The sequence below is a fragment of the Protopterus annectens genome, chromosome 16.part0 (genome assembly GCF_019279795.1).
Source record: "Protopterus annectens isolate FY-2018-M chromosome 16.part0, PAN1.0, whole genome shotgun sequence".
Lineage (NCBI taxonomy): Eukaryota > Metazoa > Chordata > Ceratodontiformes > Protopteridae > Protopterus > Protopterus annectens.
Window position 1 is genome coordinate 498,991,371 of NC_056750.1, and position 17,895 is coordinate 499,009,265.

The following is a 17,895-nucleotide window of genomic DNA, read 5'->3' on the forward strand; positions in this document are numbered from 1 at the left end:
AAATTTGATAGTCATCTGAACTTGACTATTAAAAAAGTACATGCTAAACTGGGGTCACTCTACCGTATCAAACCATTTCTTACCAACACAAGATCAGCCATTGCTCGCTCCCAACTTCTATCCACCCTACTTTATGCATCTCCCATTCTGACTAATCTCAACAAAACTGAACTAAGCAAAATGGAAGCTTGCTTTAACAGAATTGCCCACTTTGCTGCAAATTGCTCATATAGAACTCATCACTGTACTGCTTTGAGACAGCTCCACTGACTTGAACTGCCCAACCTCCTAACCTACAATCAGCTCTGCCTCTGTCATTCTATCTATTACCTCCCCAATAAGTGTCCTGCCCTCAAAAACCTAGTACAACATCACTCAGCCAAAAGGCCTCTTAGATCATCAAGCAAACTACTACTAGAAGTCACCAACAGCTACAATAGCTTTGGAGATGCACTATATAGTAGTTCGGTGGCTAAAAAATGGAACTCTGTCCCTACTAGCATTCAAAACACATCATCCAAAGCCTCCTTTTAAAGACCTCATCAGGCAACATCTCAAGCAAAGTTGGCAGTGCCATGATTGCTCCCCAGGCTAGTGAAAGCGGATAACATATACATACTAAATCTAGAGCAATTGATAATAGTTTTTCAATCTTACTCACAAACACTGGCTAATCTACAATGTATGTACTGTACCTGTGTACTATGTATGTATTCTACCTACATTCCAAAGTTCAGCTGTACACCACAAATCTATTACTTACCTTTATTTTTAAAATTAATATTTTTTTGATTGTTCTCTCCACTGTAACTGTTTGTGCCGCATACCACTGTAAAAACATGTCTCTTGTAATTTGTGTGTATACTGATTATGTCTAAATAACTAAATGTGTCTGTAATTTTTCTTTGTGGAGCTTTTCTCCCCAGGCCTCTGCTGAAAAAGGGCCTTTTCGGCTCAATCAGACACCCCCGGTTAACAAATGTAAAATAAAATAAATAAAATAAAATTTTGCATTTTTTTTTACTGCTGCCCATACCTCTGCCTTCTTTTTATTCCTCCTCTTGATCTACTAAATCTCTGCCTTCTTCTTACTTTTACCTTCTCTTCTGCTCATACTGCTGCCTTTTTCTTAATTCTGCCTTGTACTTATATATTTGCCACCTTTGTACTCTTACCCTCTTGTTCTATGCATAATGATGCCTAAGGAAGGGGTCAGAGAGATCACCAGGCTGAGGCATGTAAGGAGGGCAGAGCAGACATAGCCACTCTATAGGTGTGGGGTGGAAATGCTCTTGAATCATAACACATTGCCCTCCTAAGCTAAAAGTTGCAATAGCCTGGGGGGGGGGGGGCTAAAAAAAAGTCCTGGCACTCTGATAGCTGGGAAATAGTACCTGACAATGACCCACTATGTTCAGGGAAGATGGATACCTATGAGAGAACTGAGCAGTTGGTGGTGAAGCTGAAGGACATGAGGTGACCAAAAACTAAAAACAAATAAAGTTCCTGTAGACACTATTCTTTTTCTAATTCAAGCTGTAGTATGCCATGACTTAAGTTTACATGGTCACAGAAACCATTAAGTTCTACTCATTAAGCTGTACATTTTATATTCCAGTTACCTACCAGCCTTCCAACTTTTAATTCATTCACCAAGTCACCCATCACTTTCAGCCAAAGCTACATAAAGCCCCATCTTCAAGACTTAGTCACAAAAATATTAAACTATCCATGTCAGCATCTTAATACCCAAATACCACGAGTCAGATTACTTACTCTACTCAGGTAATTGAACAGTTCCTAGATTCTTAATAAAATAAACTTCCATAATCTACACAATAAAAACAGCCCAGATCCACTTCTGTTGCCACCAGATATTTCCCTTTCCAACTATCAATCTCAGCCAGATTATCACCTTTGCATCCCATCCTCTACACATTTCCCAAGTACAAAAAGCAGGAAAAACAAATTAGAGCAATTAGCTACCTTAACTTTTCTCTAACATACCACTGAGACGTGATAGCCGTCACAGAATCTTGGTAAAAGAAGACATCCCAAAACTTAAATAACAATTTTCTGCCTAAATCTGTGTCTGTAATGCCAACAAAGGAAAAAGAATTTGTGCCAGAATCTATTACAATACAGAAGTAACATTCAAATAGACCTTCTAGCCTGGACAAATCTCCTGATGATCACGAAATGAGGTGACTAATTGTGAACGGTATCTATCTAAGCTTTGCCAATTCACTTGGCCAGTGACTTCCTATCACCTCCAGCCTCATCTGATACATTTAAGTGACTCATCCATCAACTAATAAGTGTCTCACCCTTTTTAAACTCCACATTTCTCTTCCACAATGAGCGAGAACAGCTATAGCTGTATTTATTCTTAACATTCTGTCTCAGATTTGTTTTTATGTCATAATCAGCAATTTCTCATCAGTGGAATGGTGGAATTCTTTTTTTCGGCTTTAAGGCTTCAAATTTAATTTGAATGCATTTTTGGACAGCTATATTTAATGACAATGAATTAATCACTTGTGTCAGGGCTTTATATTTTATGACTCTTGTTCGTGAGGTTCTTTGACACTATGGAACATCATCTTCTACTTTCATCAGGACTTCATTAACAACACTCAAAACAGCTGGAGACTAATTCCCTAATGCCTATTTTGAATTTAATACCTTTTCTATTAACGGCTCAGTTTATAAACAACTTAACAGCCAAATGTGTGATGATGCACATTGCATACATTATGATCTTTCACTTCATTTAGAAAGCATTCAAATCTGAAATGAAGCAAATATCTTCCAACAAAACAGCTCACTTTTTAAAATAATCTTTTTAGTGATTACTGACAGAAAATGCATGTGCTGGAAAGTACTTATAGTTCTACATAGTAGCCTGTCCAGAAAGCTTTTGTTAATGATATGATTAATTAGCAGGGTTTTTCTAATGTAACTGATTTCAAACTCTGCAACCCTTTTATTGCATTACTGTTGTAAAGGCATCTGCAGAGTATAGGCCTACAGTCCAATGTTAACCTGTGCACACTATACCTCTATGAACTACAGTCCGATGTTAACCTGTGCACACTATCTCTATTCTTATTATTTATGCAAAGGTAATGTAGTTGCAATTGTCATACTGCTCATTTTAATCTAGTTATTTATTGGACCAGATTATGGCCAAAAGAATTGTCAGACTAGCTCACCCACCTGGTCAACGAATGAATGAATGAATAAATTAAAAAATAACAAATGCAAACAAAAAATTCTAAACCCTGGACTGACTTTTTTATTATCTAAAAGAGCACAAGTTTCAGGGACTTTTCTGAATTCAGCAAAGATTGCAACAACCCATCTGAATACTGGAACTTCAGATGCAGGGGTCAGAACCGTTCATTCTGTGAACATGTGAGTAATATGGATTATACAATGACTGGCTATTACTATTCCAAAAAGTGCACAATGATTGGCCAGCGTGCTCGTTGTAAATCCGACAATATACCAAAGGAAAAGGTCCGGTCACCCGGACTTTTTTTCCGTTGGTATATTGTCCAAGTTTTACATTTTTTTTTTATTATTAAAAAAAAAAATAAAGCTGTAGTCCCAACTCCACACATACGAGAAAGACAGCATGAAGAAAATAGAAGGAAAATCAGGTACGGTATTTAAAATTAAACAAACGTACCTGATTTCCCTTGCATTTTCTTCAAGCTGTTATTCTTGTATGTGCGGAGTCGGGAGTGCAGCTCTCCTACCCCTAAATTGCCACAAACCAATATTAAAAAAAATAATAATTAAAGAAAAACGGAACGGAGATCTTCTTTTGTTCGTTTCCCAAGCACTGATGTACTGGGTATGTGTGAGAACGCAAGCTCCAAATGCATGCGCAATACATCAGCAATGGCAAAGCGGAGCTGTCCAGTGGCGGAAGGACAGCACAGCGCCGTTATACAAGGACATTATTTAAGAAAAGTATTTTTTTTAAATAATGTCATTGTATAATAGCAATAACCCACGCCTGGGTGTGGGTAATGCTGGATTTACCCACGGTTGTCTTTGTTTGGTCACGAGGGCTTTGCCCTCGTGGCCAAACCACACAGTGGGTAAATTCAGCGTTACCCACACCCAGGTGTTGGTTATTGCTTTATTATTTCACATTCCCTAGGATGAAGAAAATATACTACAGCAAATTTAAAGTTCATTGCAACACAGATATGGTGGTATACAAGGCACAGTGCCTGAAATGTGATGCATTTTACATGGGCAAGACTGTAAACAAATCGTACCCATGGATTTCCCAGCAGTTTTCAGGCATTAGAGAAAGTCAGCAAAAATTCTTTAGCTAAAGATAAGAATATGGCTAATCACTCCAAATACAAATTCCACTTGCTATACAGAATTATAAGAAAATCATTGAGTGGCAACCTGAATTCCCTCCTGGGGAAAAAAAAGAACCTGAATGGCAGAAAAGGCTAAATGCATACAAAAAACCTGGCCTAAGTTATGGATTTTCTATCAATAAACTACCTCAACTCAAAAAACTCAGCTACAGAACTTTTTCTAAAATGTATTCAACCCAACCATCTGTGCATATGAATACAGCACCTGAGAATCACCTGGTTAGCCAATGTCCTTATGCATCCTGCCCTTAACAGAATCTCCATCTGGCTCACAATCTGACGAACTATTCTGCAAGATGGGTTAACTACTGAAACAACAAGTAGTTTGTTCCTTCTTGCATGCTGGACCCAGAATAGAGTGCAACCAAGGGAGACCAACACCATAGTGAGAGGAAAATAATACATCTCTACTGCCGTATTATTATGGACACAACACTGAGGCACAATCACTGACCCCACTAACAAGTAAAGTAATGGGACCACTCACTAGAGGGAAGGCTGGACCAGCTGACAAGGGCACCATTATACATGGGATTTGCTATCACATGACACCCCCTCCCCCACAAAGACATAAGGCACCTAATCCTCCTGTTTGGTTACTCATTAAGTGAAGATTTGTGGCATGGCACACATCTTACAACCCACCACTTCTCATACAACATAAAATATCTAAAATGTAGAATTTAACTACCCCCATGGTCACAGTGCATAATTTCAGACAGGATGTAGCATCATATAATAGTCCCATAAAAGTAGGCGGGATATACCTGAGGAAGACAATGAATGCAGTAAAGTACCCCATATAAGCAAGCCAGGCAGAGAAATAGTCATGCAGAGACAAACAGAATCTGCAGACACCTTGGTTAATTCTACCACCTAGACCATGGGCAAATAATAAGGCAACAAAATCCCCTCCACTTCTTCAGACTATACAATTGTGCTTATTATGTTAATAATTTGCATTTTTCTTGATTTATTTAACAATTTGTTTTTATCTCTGGCAATCTGTATTAGCTTTCCTCTCATCAGTGAAAGCATGGCTAGGTCTTTCAAACTATTTATTTCATGGATCATATTTGATCTTTGGATAGTGGATTTGCAAAAAAAATTGAAATTTTTCTTCCTTGACTTCCTCTGCAACAAGAACAATGGATCAAAAATAAAAATGCAAAATAAAACAAATTTGTATGCCTTATGATAAAGCAGAGACTGTTAAGGATATTTTTTAACTTTGGTATCTGCACATATATTTACATTTTTATTCAATGTGGTTTTTCTGCTTGTAAATAAAATCTTCCTGAAAAGGGCATCAAAGCAGTATGGTGGGCACACTAAACTCCATATTCTAATAAGTGAGTTTCTCCTCCAATCTGAGGCTCATTTTCCTAACTAATCAGATTTCACATCCCATCAACCAATCATGCCAGGTACCCTGGTCCACTCCCCCCACTTTTTAAGATGATTTAAACCACTGCAAGTTACAAGTTTTATTATCTGATGAAGTATATTTGGATTAAAAATACTCAATTAAACCAGATGATTTAAATCTACAGAAAGATCATCGCAAATGTTTTTTCTGTACTAATATTGGTCAAAAATACCTTAGTATTTAAGTTGAAGCTAGAAGTACAGGTTACACGTCAGTTGGATTGCAGTCATGTAATACTGTTGGTACCACCAAGGATCATAGAACCTGAAAGGCTTACCTTTTCTCTGCTTATTGCTAGTCCTAAGGAGGACAAGCTGTTTGTATGGGTTTGGAGATCCTAACAAGACCACCACTCCACTACAGGTGACTTATTTGCATGTATTTCCTATTTAATACTATAGTAGCACAACAGAACTCTAAACTTAAATAAACAGTCTGCTACAACATATTATGTGCACAAACTCTGGGATTGCTCCTCAGTTCCAGGATTTTTTTTTTTTCAACAGTTTATTCAATTTCTTACACACACACACACACAAAAAAAACTACACGTGCCTTTTATTTTACAGCTAAAAGGCACTACAGTAAACAAGAAGAAACTAATGAATTTGTGCGCTCAATGTATTTTAAGTCTACACAGGTTGCAGTCTCTCTCTACCCTAAATAAGGGCGGTCTGCCATCAACCATTATGCATAAAAAGGAGGGTCTATGAGAGAATTGTTAATGTATTTAACACTTGTGTGAAAGTCTCAGTAAGTACCTCTCCTACAGTGTAAGGATGAATGTAATCACTCTAGTCTGACCTCTCCTGTAGTATAAAACGAATCATCATTAATTAGGGAAACATTTCCAATTAACTGCAGTATTTAGCCTTTCGGTTTCAGAGTTTTATACTTCCAAATCAAAATGATTTCTTTATACAGAAAGTGACCTTGTGCATTTGTGAAGTTGCTGCAGAGTATTTGTTCTAATATACTAGCTCAAAGCATAAAAATGTAATAAATTACTATCATGAAGATGCATAAAAGCGTTCTCCTGCAGAATTTTAAGCACTTATTTCTGATGCCCTTGACATGCTCCTGCAGTCTGACCTTAAATTTTCTGTTAGTTTCACCTATGCAGGAGCATGACAGGATATAACTCATGTTTCGTGAATAATATGAAAACCACCCAGTAGCAGTAAATCATAAGCGATTAAAATGATTCCAACTTAGAACAATTACTAGCATACTGAACAGCAACAGCAAGAGACTTTTCCTAAATAAGAAGCAGTTTGACATAAGGTTACACTGTTGGAAGAAAAATTAGCCATACACCAGATAATCTGCTAAGATTTAACACTAGTTAAGAGACAGCACAAGAACATATCAATGCGTGCAACATAGAATCGGCCCTTAGCATAGAACAATATTCTGTAATATTATCGACAATGCCATTTGATATTATACTGTACTAGACAACAAAATGCATTTGTCTAAGCTGCTAAGCAGATTTTTTAGACATATTTGTAGTTTTCTTGTTGATCTCTCTAAACATTTTCTTTGTCAACATGCACGTTTTTACAGCTTCTTTCAGACAGAGAGAGAGTATATTAATGGCTTATTACCAGAAAAGATGCACAGATGCAGCAGAATTCTTCCCTAACCCAATTCAAGTGCAACTTGGACAACTGGATGGGAAACCGAAAATTCATCCCTGGTTTGGTACCTATGTCTCTAATAGACACCGGTAACCTGTAAATGGTTCATCTCCCAGGCCCCATGCTTACACTTATCGAGGGTATCAAAACTTGTCAGAGATTTGGGATGCATAGCTAGGCTTAAAAAGACCCTTGTGGTCATTACCCTAGTAAATACCTATGAACCTATAAGAATAATATTCCCATCTTCAATGAACTGGGACAATCCTTTTCAATTAATGAAAATTATAGTCTATAGTAGGAAGGTATGATCAGGGATTAAGAATGAAAAACCTGGCCCATCAAGATGACCCAGGTATCAAACATCACTCATACATGGACCTCTATAATTCATTAAGTCTTGCGGCTTTTCCCGGTTAGAGGTCACCATAGCAGAACTCCGGTCCGCTCATGACTGGCAGTGGATTTTTACGGTGCCAAGTTGCCAGTCCGATGCCCAGCCTTCAACAAAGGCACGCCCATTCACGCTCACACCTACCTGCATATGTCTTTAGCATCACGACCGTGGGGAGGACATGCAGACTCCACACAGAAGGCACTCCAGCAGAGAATCGATCTGACTAAAACCATCAGGGCTTAGGTATGTCTCTCGCACACAGTCTATTATAGAATGCAACAAGTTATCACTCTGGTTAAAATTCCAAAGAGCTGTTAGGATGGTCAAGGAGGAATGTACTTGGAACAGCTGCAATTTTTCTGGGACTGTGAAGATAGGTGAAGGCTGCCTGCCTAGCCAGACAGAATTTTGTAGATAATTCTGTCATTTGTAAATATTAATACAAGCCACAGGCTTGTTCTCTTAAATGGGAAAAAATGTTAAATGTGGAACCGCAAAAATGTAAGTGTACTCTGCTGTAACAAAGCTGATAAGATAATTCTTTGTCAAAATTAGGAACCAAAATGTCTAGCTAAAGGCATTCTGCCTATTGTTTTGAGGCCAGAGTTAGTGGCTAGAATTTGCATATATAATTTCTTTTATTGCTCTGGTTCCTGACCAGCTGCAAGATGAAAAAGGCTATTAACATCTGAGAGTCTGTTAGCCTGGGAACCAGAAAGAAATTATATAATCTGAAATAAATCAGTGGTACTGTGTTTTCAATTTAAGGACAGAATGAAGGAGAGCATTTGAGCATTGTCTTGAGAACATCCAACTCACCAATCTGCCTGTGTCTCTATGCAAGTAGGATTTTAGAACTGTGTTTTCTCTTATAAATAGCTAGGAATTAGGAAGATTAGACTGTTTTTCTGTGATGTCAGAACTTTTCTACTGTATTATTTTAAGTATTTCTCTGTGATCTCTGAACTCAACTGGCACTGTGTAGCAAAAAGTATTGTATTGTGCTTTTATTATTTATTATTAAATATTTTTAAACCTTTCAACTGTGGCTGTTTTGTGTAGAGATAATTTAAGCACTAAGAGAACATTGCATGTATATAGTGATACTGTACCAACTCACTCCAAATAAGTCGACTGTTTGGTTGCACTTACCATTTGGATAATAATATTGCACAGTATAATTGGACATCCCTTCATAAAGGCCTTTGAGTAGCGGATAAATATTAGCTGGGTGGTGGCAGTGATTTCTACCGTATAGTCTGGGTAAAAGGGGCACAGCTGGAGAACCTGTGCCAGCCTTCCCCAAGAGTGTCTGTGTGGTTGTATAAACTCTTATCACAAAGTATGTGTGTCAGCTACTTGAGCAGGGACATGAAGCACTGGTTGGACAGAGGGTGCTGGAGGTTTTAGCTTGCCCACTAGACTATCTGGACCCTATAGCTGTGCCATTGGGGAGTCTTATTGGAGACCTGGAGAGAAAGGAAGAAACCAGCCCCAGACTGTGATCTCTGTGTGCTCTTAAAGGAAATTGTACTTTACTGTGTGTGTACTTATTATCCTATCCCTAATATGGACACCCCTCACTGGTGTTAGTGGTGAGGATTGAGGCTCCTTGATTGCTGGGCCAGTGGACAGGCATCACAGGGACAACTAAAGATCCTAGATTCACTTTTTTTTTAGGGGTAAATGTGATTTTTATTATTCTAATATAAGAACGGTGCTATGAAAATTCTCCAAATTATTAGACTGCAGGGAATATACAGCTTATTCTAGGGTATGAAAGGACTGGCATTTATTTTGGCACTTTATATGAAGAGATGCTTGCACTATGAAAATAACAGTGGGGGGAGGGTTAAAGGTTTGTGTTTCTTAAGTTTATTTTTTTATTAGTTTTATTTATCATTTTGTTGACCGGGGAAAGTCTGACTAGGACAGAGCCCATTTTCAGCAGCGACCCGGGGAGAAAAACTCCAGACGCATGTCTTTAAATTATGGGAGGAAACCGGCATACCCAGAGGAAACACATGAGAATGCAGGGAGAATATGCAAACTCCACACAGAAGGCACCCCGGCCGAAAATCGAACCAGAGAACCTTTTCTGTGAGGTGACAACGTTAACCACTGCACCACTGAGACACCCACAAAGTTACAATAAGAACTTGAAGTCTTGTGTTTCTGTATTTCAACAAAAGTCCTGAAAACATCTTTTGGGACATCTTAAAAGCTCTACCTGTCCATGAAAATTGGCTTGGTGATAGTCCTTTTTTCACATATAGGAATTGTGAGAGCTTGAAGCAGTGTTTATGCTATAAAGGTTTTGCCCTTAATAGAAAGAAATCTATGACTTCTAACAAAAAGGGAACGGTTCCATGCTATAATTGTTCCTGTTGTGTTAGCATATATTTATCTAATGAATATATACATCCTATTAATAGAAGGAAATTTGTTTTTAATTGTACTGCTACTTGCAATACTCCCTTTGTTGTGTATTTGGCCACCTGTCAACGATGTTCAGGGTTCTATGTAGGAAAATCGACCAGAAGACTACGAGACAGGATAATAGAACATAGATCGGATATACGTAGAGGGATAGAAACTAACTCATTGGCTAAGTATGTGCAGGATCATGATGAGTCACAATTTTTTCTTTAGAGTTATAGAAGTACTACTTCCTAGCATTAGGCATGGTGATACTATCAACAGACTGGATATTAATGAATATGAGTGGATTGTTCGCATGCAGGCAGATGTACATCCTGGTCTAAATAAACAAATAACTATAAAACTTTCCTTAAAATCTAAACAACAAGAGGTGAAATGAATGACAAAAGTTATGTTTTCTATTCTGATAGATTTGTTATAAAGATATTTTTGTTGAAATAATAATTTTAATGTATTTTTTATTAATGTATGGTTCTGATAGGGTGGGTTGTGCCACGTGATTTATTTTAAATTGTTGAAAAGATGTTGTCTAGTTCAGACTTCATAACACTGAAGAAAGACTTGTGTCTGAAAGCTCTGTTTTAAAGGTTTTTTTTTTTTTATTAAACCCATTTCAACGCTGTGAAGTTTGCTTTTTTCTTTGTAAATAGTCTTAATTATCCTAGTTCAGTAGCAAGTAAGATCAACCATCTAGAAAACACGTTATCCTGATTAACTGCAAAGTAAGGAGATACTGGCTAGGATTCATAAACATTAGAGCATAGCACAATGCTAATTATTGCATGTAGTGGGCATGCAAAGTATGTGGATAATCCTAGTACAATCCCAAATGCATGCCTGATGGGTTGTGAACCACCTCATGCAGCAAGATCCATTAGTATTACTGAGGTGCACATGATCAGTAATACTTCTTCTTTAGGCCTTTTTCCTGGTTAGGAGTTGCCACAGTGGATCACCTGTCCTCTCATGATTGGCAGCAGAGTTGTACAGTGTCAAGTTGCCAGCCTGGTGCCCAACCTTTCACAGAAGGGGCACACATGCACGCACTCGTATATAGAGCCAATTTAGAGTATCCAATCCACCTACAGCATGTCTTTGGGATGTGGGTGGAAACTGGAGCACCCAGAGGAAACCCACACTACCACAGGGAGGACATGCAGACTCCACACAGAAGGCATCCCAGCAGAGGATCGAACTGGAGAATTTCTTGCTGTGAGGTGGCAACGCTAACTGCTGCACCACCGCGGTTGCCCCAAGTGCACATGATCACTACATTATCTATAAATCCCAGTGTAATATTAGGTGATATAAATACTGACTGACCTAACAAATCTTTTTTTTTTTGCAAATGTAGAAAAAATATCATCAAAACATTAACATCTTTGGCCTTGCCAAACTTATATATGTACCAACTAAAATAGCTGAACATCTAAGGAAAGCATACTAGACTATATTTTTGCTTCAAATCCAAACCACATTAGACATTTAGGGCCAAAAGACCTGCTCTCAGTGCAAATGACAATCTGATGTAAGCCTGCTTTATAAATAGGTCTTACACCAATCAGGCACATAGTGATAATACCAGACTCAATAAGTGACCACCATCCAATGTGTATAGTTTGGATTAAAAGATTAAAAAAAAGAAATACTAAAATGACCATCATCCAATGTGTGTAGTTTGGATTAAAAGATTAAAAAACAGAAATACTAAAATTCATTATATGCATTTGCACAGTCAAAGAACAATTTCACAGAAAACATTGAACTCTCTCCTGTAAGACTGCTACTGGACACCAGTCAAACACTTTTCACTTGACAAAGCTGTAACCTAGTTCAGTCAAACTTCAAGACGACTTACCACCGCATAGCCCCTCTATCTAAAAATAAATATTTATCTTGTGTAACATTAGACACTCGCAGACCCTCACCTTGAGTAGCTTTAGAAACCAAGCAAATCATGACTCTTAGGCATAAAGCATGGATTTAAGGGAAAAAGATTTGACTAAGAACAAAAAAAAACAATATTGCGCAACAATAAGAAATCAAGTAAACGCACACTCCCAAAAGAAAAAAGTATTTCAACAAAAATAAATCCTCTTAAAATAATTCCACATTTCTGGAACTCACTGAATAATCCAATCAAACTTGGGAAATACCCACAGCCAAATCCACTATCTGAAGAATCCATTTACAATGTTGGCGGCAAAATTAATTCTTGTTTTATACAGACAGTACCCTATTTATGATATACTGTAACCTGACATCAGTACATCAAATAATCACATCCATGACGCATTGTTTCTATTCTGTTGATCATATCAAAATTATCAAAAATAATAGTAAAACATTAATATAACAAACCCTTTACATTTTCACCAGATGATCAGTCTCATGAATACTGCACTTTACAGCAGATGCAATCAGCTATCTCATAGCAATTCACAATTCTACAAACAGATCTGTGAAAGAAGAATAAATGCCCTTATTATGGAAACAGTCTCACATAAATTTGTATAAATATGGGTCTCCAAGTTCTTAAACTACATATCAGTACTTAATCTTTTACTCTTGCATTGTCAAAAAATGCGTACATAAAAAATGGTAATTTAATACAAAATAACCTGTTCTCCCCAAATCAATATGTTTTATCCAGGCCATAGCATTGACTCTACATTTACTTTCTTAAAGGCATGCAGTTTAAAAAGAAACCAATGATAATTGTCGCTGTGTTCCAACTACTGCCACAAGCTATTTCATATTAATTAGGATACACAAAGTTTACCTCAGTACTAGTATTCCAATTGGTTTAAAATCTTCCTGCCCTACCAGATTCAATCTGTATACTGACAGGTGTCTACCTATCTTATCAAGTTCAGCCTTTATATTCACAGGATACCTACTCTTCATTTCATCTGATCACAGAAGGTGTTCCACAGTGATCCATTTCTGGAAAACTACTATGTGACTGATGCATCAATGACCTGTACAAATCAAGTGTATATGCCAAAGCAGTTCAATATGCAGATAACTACAAAATCATATGCATATCAACATAAACTACATTTACTCAAGAATTTGTGAATACTTAATAAAAATTAACAGATTCTCAACTATTAAACACAAAAAAGCTTTGCTGCCCTGATGTATTTAAAAAGTATTATCATGGATTTTAACATCCTATCTCTCTACAAAATTCATATTTTACTAGTATCAAAGGTTAAATTACTTGGTATAATCTTAAACAAAACAAACTAATTATACTCCATTTAAAAATGCATAATGAACTAGGAATTTTATATACATCAAAGCTATGCTTAACCGAACCAGCTACGTTTATAACTACAATCACTAAAATAAATTCAACCACTAACAAGTCTGTAAACCAGGACTACAAAAAATGTTGGCTGTGTAGTAAGTAATACTTTTATTTACCAAGCACTTTTATCTCAAATTTATACAAGAGACCTTATCATTACAAAAGATTGCCAAATTCCGATAATCACAGCCACACAGGTAGAAACAGCACTCTCCAAAGCTAAGAATACAGCATCCATGGGACCAGATGACATCCCAGGCTGTGTACTACATGAACTACAAAATTAACTGGCACCCCACCTAAGTGTCATGTTTAATCATAGCCTCACCTCAGGCTTTGTGCCCACTGAGTGGTGCACAGCTACAGTTATCCCGCTCCACAAGGGAGGATCCACCTTGGATCCCGGGAACTACCGTCCCATCAGTCTGACAAGCCTGATCTGCAAGGGCATGGAACGCATTATCATGGAACTTATAAACAAAGACATTGGCAACCTCCAGACACTGGACTCCACCCAGTTTGGGTTTGTGAAGGGCCAATCTTGTCTCCTGAATCTGACTGACTTCTTTGAATCAGTCTCCAGAGCTGTGGACGAGGGTAAGGAGGTCCACACAGCCTATCTGGACCTCGCCAAGGCCTTTGACACCATCCCCCACTCTGGAATCATAGCTAAACTTACTAAGCTGGGCATAAATCCCTACATCACTTGATGGGTTGCCAACTGGCTTACTGACAGAACCCAGACTGTAAAAGTAACAGACTCCAAATCCAGCTCCAGACAAGTGACAAGTGGAGTACCTCAGGGTTCAGTCCTGGAACCACTCTTGTTTGGCATCTACTTCTCTGAAGTACAGGCCAACACTAAGGGACTTTGGCTAACAAAGTTTGAAGATGACTGCAAACTGGTAGCCATTATTGAATCCCCAAATGATGTGGATATTCTACAAAAGGGCCTTACAGAAACAGATGCCTGGTGCCAGAGCCATGGGTTTAAGCTTAATGCCAAAAAATGTATAGTCATCCCCTTTTGAAAAAAACATGTACCCATGAACTACCACATAGGTGGCAGAACACTAAACATTGAAAGTGTGATGAGAGATTTAGGGACACAAGTGGACAGTGGTTTCACTTTCGATAACCACATCGCCACAACAGTCAGGAAATCCTTCTAAATGGCACAACTCATCACTAAGGGCTTTTCATCCAGAAAAAAGGCAGTCATTGTCCCACTGTACTCATCCCTCATTAGACCCATTATAGAGTATAATGCCCCATTTGGTATGCACCTCACAAGACTTCTGCAACAGCTGGAAAGGCCACAGAAATACCTCACTAAAAGAATCACAGGCCTAGAGCAGATGCCATATGCTGACCATCTAAAAAAACTCCAGCTATACTCTGTGGCATATCGTCTACTCAGAGGCGATTTCTGCTTAACATACAAGGCCATGTCAAACCCTGAGCTGTTGGACATGCTCCACTTAAAGAAATCCCAATCCCTCAGAGCCACATGCTCCAGGGATCTAAACCTTATCATCATAATGAACAAAACATGCTGGAGGGATAGGTTCCTGACCCAGAGACTCCCCATACTCTGGAATAGACTGCCCCATACATGTCAATCAGAGCACCTCATTGGCCCTCTTCAAAAGGAACCTTGATTATTGGATGGGAGACAGGAAATCCACCCCAGGGATCATGTCAGTTGCCCTGCTAGACAGGGGCCCAGAGAAGTAAATATTGTGGGAAAAAAATTCCAGGGAATTGTTATGGCTAGGCTTGCATAGGCCTTAGGGCTGATAGCCTAGTACCATCCTATGAACCTATGAACAATTAAAACAATCAGCTCCCTTTGAAATACTCAGAAGTCATATGACAAACACGTGAACATGAATACAAATTAATCTGTATAAAATATACATAATATATTCATATTTACAAAATATACATTATTTTATAAAACTCACCTTAAAGACCATAAGTTTAATTATCACAGAAACTCTTTGATCCAAAACAGAATCATATTGAAACCTTCTCATAGATAAAATTACACAATCAAGTACTGAAAACAAAATGTTTTAAATTGTGCACATTTCATATAGTACATATAAACAATTATTTTCATCTTTATTTCATATAGAATATATAGATGTTCATAAATATATTTCGTTAAACTATGGTTAGTTTTATCAATATAAAATATTTTACAGACTGTTTAAACAACTTATACAATGTGTAACATGTTTCAGTTGTACAACTTACTGATGATGATTGTATGTGCCAAATGAGTTAAATCGACCTCAATTCATTTATCAATCGGAAAAATTCTCAAACAGACCAGTCACTGTAGCATGTCATGGTATGTCTATCAACTGTTACATCATTTTTTTTTAATAAATTGTTTCAGATGAATTTGTTTAGTAGTTAAACAGCACATTGTAGAGTCGGTGGGAGCATCAATAGCTGGAGAAGCGTTTAGAGGTGGAGAGAGACTTATAGGACTAGGTGGGGAGAATGCAGTTGCATTTCCTGTTATAGTAAAGGTAGGAATGTAACTGAGATTTAAAGTTTTCAAAGTTTGCACAGGTCCTTAGAGAGGAAGGAAGAGAATTCCATTTTTTTTGCTAAGGAAAAGGATAGCAGGAGTTGACTAGCGGGGCAAATGGGTTTTCTGACACAGATTAGGTTTTGGTGAGTAGATCTGAGAGTTTTCTGAGGGGTGTAGGGGAGAAGGATGTTGCATAGAGCAGGGCACTTACAGGGTTGAAAGATTAGTTTGTGGGCTGTGGTAATCTAAAGATAGTCTAGATGGTTGGAGAGTTCAAGCCAGTGTAACAAATTAAGGGCAATTCAGTAATGGGAGTTCAAGCCAGTGTAACAAATTAAGGGCAATACAGTGATGACAGGAGTATTTGGCTTTGGTGACAAATTTAGAAATCTTATAACAGACTTCCAATTTTGGAGTGAGTGTGGCAGATAAGTTAGTTAATTGAGGAACGCCATACATTAGTGAGGGGAGTAGATAGGTAGTGGCAAGAATTTGTCTGGTGGAAGGAGGGAGAAATTGGATGTTCCTGTATAGCATACCAAGTTTTATGTGTGTTTTCTTAATATTTTGCTGGATGTGAGAGTCGAATTTCAGGTGTCCATCAAAAGTGACCCCAAGTAGTTTGGCAAAGGGAACAACCTCTATAGTGCAGTTATTTTGGCTAATGATTTGGAATTAATTTTTATCAAGAGGGGAAGCTTCGGAGGGAGAGAATAATAGTATTTTGGATTTATTGCCATTTAGTGAGAGGTGATTCTGAAGCATCCAATTTTTAGTGGTGGAGAAAGCAGCTTGGGTCAGTGTCTGAAGCTCTGAGAGGTTGGTGGCACTGCAGATTAATGTGGAATCATCTGCATATTGTACAATTTTGGTATTGGGTATGGCTTTGTGGAAATTGTTAATAAAGATGTTAAACAGTATTGGACCGAGTATGGATCCCTGGGGAACCCCAGTGGGAGTGGGAAGGAAGGTTGAGGTACCTGTCCCCCATTTTACAGCTTGAGATCTATTGGAGAGGTAGCTAGAGAACCAGGATAAGGTATTCTGGGAGAGATTAAGGTCGGAGAGATGGTTTAGGAGATGGGTGTGGCAGATGGTATCGAATGCCTTGGACAGATCTAGAAGAACAGTAGAAACTATTTTTCCAGAGTCCCAGGCAAGGTTTATTGTCTCTAGGAAGGAGAGAAGTGCAATGGTTGTACTATGGCCTGCACGGAAGCCGTGTTGGGTTGGAGTGATTAGTTGGTTATTGGCTAAGAATGGCATGAGCATTATTAACTAACAATTTACAGTTAAATTTCATGTTAGAGAGCAGGTGTAGATTCTTGGGTACATGGTAGAAATTTGATATTTACAATATGTACATATGTGTGGTAGCCTATAGATCATAGCTAGAGAGGCTAGTAATCATAGCTGGAGAGGTGTTTAGAGGTGGAGAGAGACTTATAGGACTAGGTGGGGACAATGCAGTTGCAGTTCCTGTTAAAGTAAAGTTAGGAATGTGACTGAGATTTAAAGTTTTCAAAGTTTGCAAAGGTCCTTAGACCTTGTTTTTATAAAATTGTATATATATATATATATATATATATATATATATATATATATATATATATAATTTTATTTTTTTTTTTTAGCCTTTTTAGGTTATTGCATTTTGTGTGTGGGACCTTTAATGTTTTAATTAGATTTGTGATGATATTTAGTGTGCACCTTA